The sequence below is a fragment of the Triticum aestivum genome, chromosome 2D (genome assembly GCF_018294505.1).
Source record: "Triticum aestivum cultivar Chinese Spring chromosome 2D, IWGSC CS RefSeq v2.1, whole genome shotgun sequence".
In the NCBI taxonomy this organism is placed as follows: domain Eukaryota; kingdom Viridiplantae; phylum Streptophyta; class Magnoliopsida; order Poales; family Poaceae; genus Triticum; species Triticum aestivum.
In genome coordinates, this window is record NC_057799.1 from 69641800 (window position 1) to 69655497 (window position 13698).

The 13698-nt window shown below is 41.5% G+C and overlaps 1 long non-coding RNA gene across 3 annotated transcripts; it reads right to left on the minus strand.

Annotated features, from left to right (window-relative positions):
* Positions 1 to 47: 47 nt before the first annotated feature.
* On the minus strand, positions 48 to 7843 carry LOC123051634 (uncharacterized). 3 transcript variants are annotated; one of them, XR_006424223.1, is made up of 12 exons: positions 7694 to 7843; positions 7456 to 7590; positions 7121 to 7248; positions 5188 to 5357; positions 4629 to 4701; positions 4139 to 4225; positions 3875 to 4003; positions 2936 to 3088; positions 1832 to 1932; positions 732 to 911; positions 576 to 655; positions 48 to 365 (listed from the first exon to the last, which is right to left on the minus strand). It is a non-coding gene; the product is annotated as an uncharacterized lncRNA (long non-coding RNA). The 3 variants fall into 3 exon arrangements; XR_006424224.1 differs by having other exon boundaries at positions 4519 to 4701; XR_006424225.1 differs by lacking the exon at positions 4139 to 4225.
* Positions 7844 to 13698: the final 5855 nt, after the last annotated feature.

Genomic DNA, 13698 nt, shown 5'->3' on the forward strand with positions numbered 1-13698 from the left:
CCACTAGTGCACTGCCGTTCTCCCAACCCCGTTGTGGGGTCTGTAACACCTTGTAAATCCTTCTCGCTCTAATATATCGACACGCAAGTCTTTTGCGTGTTCGCAAAAAAAAAATACTAGTACTACAGATCGAGTGCATTCAGCCATATTTACACCACACCATCAGTCAGTACCCCATGAAGTCCACAATAGCACAAGACATTTGCATTCTTGGGACGGCTCCAAAAGAGAATAACAGGCATGCATACCCTGGAGATAGCAACAGAAGAGAGCCTCAACTTCACCAGGAACGTCTGATCCCAAGTGGGCTAAGGCACCCCAGCTCTCCGGTGCAAGGAGGGTTCTTCACTGCCTCTTGGGCTTCCCTGCAACGAAAAATGTTTCGGGGGTAAGCAATGTGAGGGTGAGACATCTATACGGCTCGTTTTCCAGAGATTGGTCATAACAAAGGCATATCAAGATACAGAAACAGTTTATCAATTTATCAAAGTGATCAAGCAGGTCGGGCTGCACAGGATTCCTTGCAACATGAACACATGCAACAATTACCATAGAGCTTCAAAAAAAATTCTTACCTTAGAGCATTTGCAATGACAGCATTTGCAGGATCCAGTTCCAAGCCATCCGCAAACGCCCGAGACGCGTCTTCATAGTCCTATGAGTAGACACCAGAGGATGATCAATTTCATGGTCAAAAAAGAAAATGATCGCAATTAATTTGCTCATTTTACCTCTAGAAACATTAAGGCTGCCCCTAGTCGATAGTAACCTTTGGGCCAGCGAGGTCGCAACATTGTGCACCTAGTAGCATCGGAGAGAGCGTCTTTTCCTCTTCCCGAGCGCAGCAGACAGAAACTCCTATTTGCTAGGAGGATTGCAAGATCTTCTGCACTTGGCTCAAAATTCATTGCCTACAGTAGACCAATCACATGCAGATTTTATTACTACAAGGGAGTTAACATAACAGATAACACAGTAGCAACATTTTCATTAACACCCCAACATTGCCAATAATCCAGATCGAGTCAGAGAGAAACCGTTCATTTTCATGAAATCAAATACAATATTTTTTACAGAATTTTCACGAAAGATACATGGAAAAATATACTGATTTTCTTACAAATTAAATATACACTTTCAGAATTTTGAATACCTTTTTGGATGTGCACATGCCACATGATTTCTCTTACTAAAATATACGCAGGTTTTTATATAGGTAAGTAATCTGCCATGGTCACCTTCCATTAAGTTATTTTTAATAAAGAAATACCATATATATATATATGTGTGTGTGTGTGTGTGTGTGTGTGTGTGTGTGTGTGTGTGTGTGTGTGTGTGTGTGTGTGTGTGTGTGCGAGATCGCAAGTTACTGGAAGACCACAAAACCACATACATGTTACTTTATTATCATTTTGCATGAAGCTCCAATTTTTTTACAAGTATTCAAAAAATATCATCAGCCACTAGCTATTCCGACTGACTGGAAGTTTGGGTAAGTGGTTTATGCATAAAGATTAGAACATATACTAAAGAAGGAGATCAGGTGTAGCTGCTAATATAACTGGATGATAATAGCAACTGTGAGCACAATCCAAACCATATTTTGAGGACAGACACGCAAAACAACTGCTAGAGCATGCAGCTAGAGTCCATGCAAATCTGCGCTTTGTTTCACTGAACAGTTGACTAGGATTGAACCTTTTTGGGCTCTTCAAAATGTGAAGTACATAGCAAGAATGGTTATTACTTTTCTTGCATACATTTCAGCAATTGCAAGCATGTGTATAATTGAAACCGTAACTATCATAATCATCTAGGCTCACTGACTTACACAAGTATATAGCTCTGCCGCTATCATATATTCCTTTCTCTTAAAGCCTCTGTAGCTTGCAATTGCAGTTCAGCTCTTTTCTTTACACATAGATGTATATCCTGATCAAAAAATATTTTTGGTCAAGACATATATACAGAACAAACAGCGAAAAGAAGCTTCACTTGGAATCTTAGTCCCTAGCGATGACATCAAAACATCCTCAAACCTGGGGCGCTTATCCATAACATTTTTCCTTTATTATGAATATATATCACTAGATGATACCTGCATGTTGTTGCATGAATGTTTTGCAATATGTTTCAATGAGATTTGGTTGTATGGGAACTAAAACAAAAAAAAAATACATATAACTTATTGTGTTTGATTATTTTATACTCCCTCTGGTCCTTTTTACTCTGCATATAAGATTTGTCTAAAGTCAAAATTCATAAAGTTTGACCATATTTATATGAAAAAATATCAGCATCTACCATGATAATGTTGTACAATATGAAAATTTAACTCATGACGCATCTAGTGATATCCATTTCACAATGTGAATGTTAATGTTTTTTTAAAGTTGGTCAAACTTTACGAGGTTTGACTTCAGACAAATCTTATATGCGGACTAAAAAGGACCGGAGGGAGTAATTGCAAAAAAAATATTAAATTCTCATGCAAATTTGCATGTTAAAGCGGGCTTTTTTCTATGCATGGTTGCATGTTGAGGCGGACCTATTCTCATGCATGTTGCATGATGAGGTGGCATGTTTGTATGTTGAGAGAAATGAGTTAGGAGGCTTGCTATTTAGATATAGAGGATTAGAACGCATTACTGCATGAGCACAGCAGCAGAAGAATGGAAGACTAATTTTCGACAAATAGTGGATTTTATTAGCTCAAAAAGGAGCATCAAGAGGATACAAACCCAAAGAGCACACACCCAGCCTCTGCATAGCTAGGATGCACACAGCCAACACCAACAAACGCACACAAAAACACGCCGGCTAATAGCAAAGTCATATAAGACCGAAACATAATACTCCCTCCGTCCAAAATTACTTGTTGCTCAAATATTTGAGTATTATGGAACTGTAAGTGACTGTAGAAGGAACTACATACCTTCGGCTTCAAACCACATGATTTCACATGACAAATAATTCCATCAACACTCCAATCCGGCAACGTTGAAATGGTAGAAGCTAAAGGAAATAACATCTCAACCATATCCCTTCTGCCTCCGAGGGCAGCAATTTCAATTGCAGTTGTACCAAACTGCAAAGAGTAAATGAGATGGTTGATTTCATGTTTCATTATCATTAAATAGAATATCCAGTGTGCTAGCAAAGAATTTCAACATTAATAGTTACGATTCAAAGTCTACAATATCAACCAAATGGCTAGATGGGCTTTGAGTAAATCAAAATGCAAGGACAAATGACGGAACAGTGTTGTCCATACTTCTCCACTAAATTCAGAAAATGTAGGTAAGGTTAACTCCTGTAAAAATAGAAAAATAATAATCCAAAGCTCACACAAATGTGTTTTTTTAGATTGCATTAATTTGTCAAAACAGAATACAAAGAATATGCCATCAACACAACAACATACATTGAAGTCTTTGCAAAAATTAGCATTATGTGTCTAGTTGACAAGGCAATGAAGCTGGAGAATTTCTCGATTGAAAAATAAAAAAAATATGAAAATTCTGCAAGGCACTCCGCAAAGAGATAATTATACACGATGGTGATTACTAAGGATTCCTGCAAAAACAAAGAGCAGAGAGCCCTATGCCAGTCTTCCATGGGCAGCAAATGGAAAGTTCAACACCTAGAAGAACTGCAGCAGATCTCTACTGACCATAGCAGTGCAAAACATTATAATGGTGATGTGCTCACTACACGGTAAACATGTGGGTCTACGTTCATTTTGCCTCTACCTAGAACCTAACATGTCCCCACTGAGGCAAAAACATTCAGCCAAATACCAACAAAGAATATGCATTAAAAGTAGATCACGAAGGCAGAGGAGGAGGAAACAATATAAGACTCAGTGACTCACTGGATCAGGAATATCGGGGTTAGCACCAGCATCTAGTAAGCACTTCATGATACCAGGTAAGCCAATGTCCGCAGCTACCATCAGGTAAGTATAACCACTATGGTCAATTTTATTCACATCAGCACCAGCCTGTGTAAATAAATCATAGTTTCATTTGAGTAAATGCTTGAGATGTCATCTGCAGAAAATGTACGCGCCAAGAAATGAAGCTGGATCTATAGACTGCACTAAAGGAAGCTCCATAAATGAAGAAAGATTACTGACTTTAATGAGTAGCTTCACACATTCCAGCGATTTGGAAAGTATGGACAGATTTAGCGGGGTGCTATGAAGGTTGAGAATCTGATTAGGCTGTGGAAGGTAAAAATATCAATTTCTTCACTTGCAAAAAACAGAGTAGAGAGGAAATAAAATAAGCCTATTGTGTGTTACATATATTGGCATTTATCAATGGAAAACAAGCAAGGATTCTTGATTTATCTATAGAAAATAGACATGTATTTACAGCAATTCTGAGGAAATGAGCATGTTTCACTTTCAAGAGAATTGCTTATGGTCAAACATTGTATAAATGTTTTGCTTTGTGCCAACATAAACTCTTTTGGTTTAGGTAGAGTGCAAGTACTGACGGACCGCAATATTACCATTTCTCATTCCAATGCATGATAGTTACGGACTGGAGACACAGTCGCTTAGGGCCTAGGATTTCCTTTTGCGCGGCCAAGGAGAGAACCCCGAGAAAGTGGTGACTTACATCTGCATGATGCTCCAACAAAATATTCACCGCGCCACCTTGACCAACAGCAGCGGCAGCATGCAATGGGGTCCTGTACACAGAATCGAAACAATCCACATCAATTCCAGCTGAAAGCAGCAGTTCTAGTATTTCACATTCTCCTAGAAATAAAGTTTGTAGAAAATTCAGCAAGATAAGCTTATTTTGCAAAAGGTAAAAATAAATGTAGAAGCCTTCAAATGTGATAACCACCAGTTCCAATGATCATGTCCCGGACCAAATTTCCAAATGCAGTATGGTTTAGAATATTTGACTTCTCGTTGGTTTTCAATCCAAATATAGGCAGTAGCAAAAAAAAACATGAATTTATGAGCAAACAAGGCCAGATTAATAACACTTAGTAACAGAGTACTGGAAAGCAAATTGCTTTATACTAGATGATACCCCGCGCGTTGCTGCGGGAATTGCTCGCAAATGTTTTGATGAGATTTTGCTATATGAACATGAGTAGAAAATGAGCATATGTATGTAAAAGAACATAGGTAAGTGCAAAATAGTTTAGAACATCACTTGGTACCTTAAGTCATCCGCATTTTGATCACCAAGAATAAAAAACTACTATATATGTATGCTCAAAATGAATTGGTGATAGCATCATAAAGTTTCCCAGCTTGTCCGTTGCACTGATAAACTTTAGTTTGCCATTTCTTAAGCTTGAAAATGTTCGAAGACAGTAGTACCAAGAACCTGTTGTAAGCATAACATTCAGAGTTTCAGACTGCATGTAATGGTAAACAAAACATATAGTAGAAGAGAACCTCAAAATTAATACAATACTTAATTATCCTGCAACGTCGGCCATAACAAATCGCGCATATATTCTATTCAATCATATAGACTGTAAAGAAGAATAGACCTGCAGAGGATGAATGTAGAGAGAAACTTGCCTCCTTCCTTGCCGTAGCTGACATGCCATCCTCGGACCCTGGTACAGGACTAACAGAGCAACTCAGCTTCTGACGTGCGTGCAACCTGAAGCTCGGGCGGCAGGGCAAAGAAGCCGTCCAAAAGTGCGAGAGGCCACGCCCGCCGGCGACCAAAGACAATTCGAGGCTGCATGACTTCTCCTAAGAATTGGATCTGATTCCTTACATCATCACCATCTGCCTCATTGACGTGAGCCTTAGCACCTCGAGTGTCCTTGCAGCAGTGACAGTAGAACATGAATACGGCCATGGACCTGATCCTTCCCGAGGTCATCCTGCTGGATCCCGCACGAACTGGGGCAACAACTGGGATGGCCACGTCCGCCGCGTTCTCTGCGTATGCTGGATGTCGCACGAACTGGTGCAGCGATGGGGATGGCAACGCCTGCCGCGTTCGATGCCGCTGCCGCGAGGATGACACAGGGCCTAGGAAAGGCATGAGGGAGCGGCTGCTGGATCCCGCACGAACTGGAGCTGCGACGGGGATGGCCGCGTCCGATGCGTCGTCCAGTGCAGCCGCCGCGAGGAGCACCCGGGGTCGAGGGTCTACTACCGGCTTGGGGAGGCCGGCGGCGAAACCGTAAGAGAAGCCCAAACAGAACGACATCGTGAGGCATGGGGAAAAGATCGGTCCCTTTTTTATCGGTGGGAAATGCATGAGGTGTAATGGAGCGATGGGCTGGGCTTCCGTCGGACTTCTTTTATCGGTTAGTACACCGACTCTTATGTTACAGAAGACCAAAAAGGCCTCTTCCGTTTCCAGAGAGTTGATTCATACTCACTCCGTTCCTAAATATTTGTTTTTTAGACATTTCAACAAGTGACTACATACGAAACGAAATAATTGAATCTATACTCTAAAATATGTCTATATATATCCGTATGTAGTAGTACATTTGAAATCTTTAGAAAGACAAATATTTAGGAACGAAGGGAGTATGATTCAATGCTGACGTGATGAGCTCCATGGCAAAAATAATAAAGTGTAAGTGATGATGTGGCAAGGCTGCTGAGGTGGATAGTTTGCATGTCAAGAAAAATAGGTTAGTGGGGATGAATTATTTAGGTATTATAGATTCCAATCCTCAAAGTTGTTCTACAGAAACTTGGTGTTTCTTGTTTGTTCCACCGACCAAATCACATATGTCTGAACGTCAGTGGATGTCAATACTAGTACTCCCTCCGTCTAGGTGTGTAAGTCATCTTACGTTGCGCACCGTGACCAAGGTGGAGGGGAAACGAGAGAACTTAATATGTTTTTGCTAATTAATAACAATGCATGCAACGAACTAACCAATGTATGTCGTGTTTGGTAGTCTCAAATCATTTAAAGCATGCATGACCCACATCTCTTATTGGTTGATGTCACAAAACAAAAAACGAGATGAGAGTTAATGTACCGCGTCTAAGTGTTTTGGGATTATTTGGTTTTCGTAAGATGACTTACACACCTAGACGGAGGGAGTAAATAAAAATCTAACGTCATGGGCAACGGAGAGCTGCGGAGATTAGAAGAGGGGATACCATTCATTGCAGCGCCATGAAGAGGTGGCCACAGGGCACCAACTAAAGTTGGATCAGCGCCACGATCTAGAAGATATTTTGTGATAGCAGCTGTCCCATAAGATGCAGAAATGCCAGAGCTGTATCACCTGCAAAATAAATAAATAAATAAACACCAGGAGGCCAGGAAACAAATAAAGGTCCTACATTGAACAAATACGGTTTATTCATAGAGAAGGCCCCTGATCAGTTACTGTTTAGATCAGCCAGCAGCGTGCGCTTTCGGCATCTCAATAGACCGAAGCAAGGTACTAGGAGGTGCGAAATTGACGCGGAGAGAAGGGAACCAAATGAACCTGAGAAGGTGCGCTGGTTGACGTCGACGCGGAGGTCCTCGACGAGGCACCGGCAGACGTCCAGCCGCCCCTCCATGGCCGCCAGAACCAGCGCGCGCGACCAGATGCCGTCGTCCGCCACGACGCCCGCCATCTCTGGGCAGATGATGATCGAGCCGAATGAGGAGAGGAACCCTAAGGGTACGGACTACGGACAGGAGGGGCAGGAGCAGTAGTAAGGGCTGGTTGTTGCTAGTACCTTTGAGGAGGCGGAGGTTGCCGTCTAGAACCCCCTGCAGGACCGGGTGGTGAGGCTCCGTTGCCTCCTCCATGGCGAGTCCACACGGGCTTGCGGACAGGCGGAGAAGACGACGACGGGTCAGCACTCGAGGCTTGACTCCAGTCAAGAGCAGTCGCACGAGGGTTGTGCGGTGGGGAAAGTGGCCGGACTGTGATTTTGACGCGACAGATGGAGTGGACTGGAATTTTTTTTCCTTATATTTTTTTAAGGCTTTTTCCTTGATATCTTTTTTTAAGGCTTTTTCCTTGATATCTACGAGTGGAGTGCATTTTCTCCCCCGTGCCCAATGATCCTTCTATTAAAAATAAAAAAGTTTTTTTCCTTCGGTGCACCTCTTAAAAATTTGCATGAATTTTAAAGTTACTCTAAAAAGGCGATTATCATATTAGGCTGTGTTTGGTTGCAAAGTATTTTTAAAGTATTTCAACAATACTACAGTATTTTAAAATACTATGGTTTTAAATACTTTGAGGTGTTTTGCTCTAGTTAAAATTGTAGTATTATAAACTACAGTATCCACAAAATTGTAGTATTTTTGCAGTATTAAAAAAAGTGGTTGGGAACTCTTTTTAAAAAACTGAGAAACGCAACAAAAGCCTTGTCTTTGTGGTGGCCTATTACAACGATGTATACTTTGATCGCCAAACATGCCATTGTTTCCACAATACTTTAAAAAACTGTTGTTTTCATAAACTACAGTATTCATTGTCATTGGTATAAAAAACTGTAGTATCGGAATACTGAAGTTTTACAAAAACATTGCTTCCAAACGGAGCCTTAGCCTGCTAGATTGATTTAGATACAAATGACTATGTTATCTTATTTATTTAAGGGTACCTATCTAATCTTCACATTTAATCTGCATTGAAATCCATCAACTTTTCTAGGAGGGTGTGCCGAAGAAAGTTCAATAAAAAATATATTTACACGCTTCTAGAAATCGTGGGAAAATACATTGAGTAAACATATGAGTGGTGTTGAATCTTTGTGTCAAAACATATATTGTACTCCCTCCGTTAGAACTAAAATACGTCTAGATACATCCATTCCTCCGACAAGTATTTTCGGACGGAGGGAGTATTTGCGAATCAATATGTGCATTGTACTGGAATTGTGTTTGTTGCCCTTCTCTTTTTTTACAGATTACAAATAAGCAAATTTGGGCACCAATCTACCATGACACACAACTATCAATCAATCAATGTATATGTATAGATATTATCAAGATTTTTGGGAAAAGTGTGTACATGAGTTTATTGGTAACGAGATCACATGGACCTTCGAGCACGGAGTCGCTCCTCCATGGTCAAATGCACCCACGATCAACCGACAATCATGGGAGTGCACTGTGCAAGGTTGTTGCGGCGTGCTTTTCCGCATCATGGAAGGCCTTGAGTTGTTTAAAGGGGGGAGCACGCACGTGGGAGGCGCTGGGAGAGGGCATGCATGCACCCACAGAATGAAGGAGTGTGCACACGCATGGCATTTTTCAGCTCTCTTTTTGTGTAAAATTAAAAAAACATTTTCACCGCTCCAATCAAGAAGAAGAACGTTGACAAGGGGTAGAGGATATGAAGATTGTGGTCAATCTATTGCCCATTTGGTCCACCCGCATCATGTTTTGAAAGGGGTACTTCAAGATGGCCGCATTATTCGGCGAGTAGACACTTGGGTGCACCATCACATACACTCTACCTGATTGCCACATCATCACGTTTACTTTCTGTCAAAGCTAAATCCGTCAGATCCCCTTGTAAGGTATCCTAATTAGGCGACTTGGCACGATGGTAACATGAGGCAAGGTCTACACAGGTGCAGGCTCTCCAGAGGAGATAATACCCTACGTCATGCTTGTGTTTTATTGCGTTGGGGTGTGTTGTGTACGGGGTAGAGTACAATAGATTGAATATGGTCTAAGACAAGCCTGACCCCCAACTTATATAACAAACTGGGGGCCTAGGGCTATGTCGGTGGAGGTATAGTCCTCCGCACCTTTGGTATCTCCGGATGGTGCTCCAAGTCTACCGAAATCTTCATGTAATTCCCTACAGGGCATCCAGAGTGACCCATAACAGAACTGCCCTAGGGGTCATATCCCAGTCCTCCCAGCCGGGAACCAACATGGCGATGACCCCCTCGTCCAGGACACCACGTACGCATGCTTGTGCCTCATTCTAGTTGCTTGTCGCCTGAAAGAGCTTTACATCTCTCTAGCACGGCAGTTAGTTCTCATGTAGCGGTGCATCTTATCCTTTATTTCATTATCTTTCCTCTCGCTCACTCCTAAGAAGCTCCCCCCTCCCACCGTTCACCCCAGCACGCGAGGGAGGGGAGGCTCGGTAGGGTGGCTCAACGTTGTCACTCCCTTCATAGAACCACGATGGTTTTTGCCCACCATGGTTGGTTGTGGCCTTGTGGGTTATCATCGTCAGAGTAGCCGGACAATCTAGATATCTCTGTTCTAGCTGATACGTTGAAAACATAATTATTTGTTAAGCTTAATGTGGTATTTCTTAAAATTCATTTCCCCCTCCTCAATCTCCTCTACCCATTTCCACCATGATGAGTGTCAAGTTGAGGAACCATAACTTCAACCAAACATGTTTATAAGCCCAACACAACATTCATTACCCTTTGAGCTCCTCGTGCGAGCTTGATGAACCTTGCTAACCAGTCCTCATCTCTCCCTCCTCGGGTCAACCCATAATCGCTATTTTTCGTTGTAATCCTCCTTTTGAACTACTCACGCTATAGCGTATTCTTTTTTGAGTGCATTGGATACATATTTAATATATATTTCTGAGATTATTCCATATTTATTTTAGAATTGCCGAGGTTTGTTCATCAATAGTTATCAGAGGGGTGTATACAAATGGGATCGTGGGGTTGACCTAGCGACATAGCGGCCCCAATCAAGATAATGAGAAAACCTAGCTAAACTATGAGCCCCGCCATTTGAAGCTTGCCCTTCGAAACTACAACTACAGTTGAACTCCGCAGCCCTCGGTTTAATTTCGTTGATCATCATGCCATACCGTCTAGAACTGCTGATAGCTATGTCATTGTCCGCTTGCTTACAATTAGTTGCAACCATAAAATTCCTCAACAATATAGATCATCAGCTAAACACAAGGCCTCACGCCAAGCGATTACTTCGAGCGAGACCACGCCCAGATCACCGTTCACTACAAATGTAGATGATCCTAGGTAATTTATAAAATAATCTCGACAAACTGCAGCCGCTGGGCCCCAACCCTGATCTAGCAATGCCGGCATCAACCTGGATTTTTGCAAATCCCATGGGAGGAGTCCTCCCTTTTCCAGTAGTGGCCATGTTAGTTGTTGATGAAACATGCCTCTAGGTATTTATTGACCAATTTCTTCCCGTTCAGAGATGAATCTATTGACGAATAAAATTTACAGATAACGGGCCTTGGAAAATATCATCATGGACGGACTTCCTTGCTACCTCTTGAGCACTGCGTTGGTTTTCCCTTGAAGAGGAAAGGGTGATGCAGTAAAGCAGTGTAAGTATTTCCCTCAGTTTTTGAGAACCAAGGTATCAATCCAGTAGGAGGCCACGCACGAGTCCCTCGCACCTACACAAACAAATAAAATCCTCGCAACCAACGCAATAAAGGGGTTGTCAATCCCTTCACGGTCACTTACGAAAGTGAGATATGATAGATATGATAAGATAAGATTTTTGGTATTTTTATGATAAAGATGCAAAGTAAAAAATAAAGGCAATAAAAATAGCTAAGTGTTGGAAGATTAATATGATGGAAAATAGACCCGGGGGCCATAGGTTTCACTAGTGGCTTCTCTCGAGAGCATAAGTATTACGGTGGGTGAACAAATTACTGTTGAGCAATTGACAGAATTGAGCATAGTTATGAGAATATCTAGGTATGATCATGTATATAGGCATCACGTCCGAGACAAGTAGACCGACTCCTGCCTGCATCTACTACTATTACTCCACACATCGACCGCTATCCAGCATGCATCCAGAGTATTAAGTTCATAAAGAACAGAGTAACGCATTAAGAAAGATGACATGATGTAGAGGGATAAACTCATGCAATATGATATAAACCCCATATTTTTATCCTCGATGGAAACAATACAATACGTGCCTTGCTGCCCCTGCTGTCACTGGGAAAGGACACCGCAAGATCGAACCCAAAGCTAAGCACTTCTCCCATTGCAAGAAAGATCAATCTAGTAGGCCAAACCAAACTGATAATTCGAAGAGACTTGCAAAGATAACCAATCATACATAAAAGAATTCAGAGAAGATTCAAATATTGTTCATAGATAAACTTGATCATAAACCCACAATTCATCGGTCTCAACAAACACACCGCAAAAGAAGATTACATCTAATAGATCTCCACAAGAGAGGGGGAGAACATTGTATTGAGATCTAAAAAGAGAGAAGAAGCCATCTAGCTAATAACTATGGACCCGAAGGTCTGAGGTAAACTACTCACACATCATCGGAGAGGCTATGGTGTTGATGTAGAAGCCCTCCGTGATTGATGCCCCCTCTGGCGGAGCTCCGGAAAAGGCCCCAAGATGGGATCTCACGGGTACAGAAGGTTGCGGCGGTGGAATTAGGTTTTTGGCTCCGTATCTGGTAGTTTGGGGGTACGTAGGTATATAGGAGGAAGAAGTACGTCGGTGGAGCAACGTGGGGCCCACGAGGGTGGAGGGAGCGCCTGGGGGGTAGGCGCGCCCCTACCTCGTGCCTTCCTGGTTGATGTCTTGACGTAGGGTCCAAGTCCTCTGGATCATGTTTGTTCCGAAAATCACGTTCCCGAAGGTTTCATTCTGTTTGGACTCCGTTTGATATTCTTTTTCTGCGAAACTCTGAAATAGGCAAAAAAAGCAATTCTGGGCTGGGCCTCCGGTTAATAGGTTAGTCCCAAAAATAATAGAAGTGTATAATAAAGCCCATTAATGTCCAAAACAGAATATAATATAGCATGGAACAATCAAAAATTATAGATACGTTGGAGACGTATCAAGCATCCCCAAGCTTAATTCCTGCTCGTCCTCGAGTAGGTAAATGATAAAAACAGAATTTTTGATGTGGAATGCTACTTGGCATAATTTCAATGTAATTTTCTTAATTGTGGTATGAATATTCAGATCCGAAAGATTCAATATAAAAGTTTAATATTGACATAAAAGTAATAATACTTCAAGCATACTAACTAAGCAATTATGTCTTCTCAAAATATCATGGCCAAAGAAAGTTCATCCCTACAAAATCATATAGTCTAGTCATGCTCCATTTTCGTCACACAAGAATGCTCTCATCATGCACAACCTCGATGACAAGCCAAACAATTGTTTCATACTTTAGTAATCTCAAACTTTTTCAACTTTCACGCAATACATGAGCGTGAGCCATGGATATAGCACTATGGATGGAATAGAATATAATGATGGGGGTTATGTGGAGAAGACAAAAAAGGAGGAAGTCTCACATCAACGCAGCTAATTAATGAGCTATGGAGATGCCCATCGATTGATGTTAATGCAAGGAGTAGGGATTGCCATGCAACGGATGCACTAGAGCTATAAATGCATGAAAGCTCAACAAAGGAAACTAAGTGGGTGTGCATCCAACTTGCTTGCTCACGAAGACCTAGGGCATTTGAGGAAGCCCATTGTTGGAATATACAAGCCAAGTTCTATAATGAAAAATTCCCACTAGTATATGAAAGTGACAAAATAAGAGACTCTCTATCATGAAAGATCATTGTGCTACTTTGAAGCACAAGTGTGGGAAAAGGATAGTAGCATTGTCCCTCTTTTTTTGGGCCTTCCTTTTTTTGGCCTTTCTCTTTTTTTTGGGACAATGCTCTATGAATGATGATCATCACACTTCTATTTATTTACAGCTCAATGATTACAACTCGATACTAGAACAAAGTATGACTCTATATGAA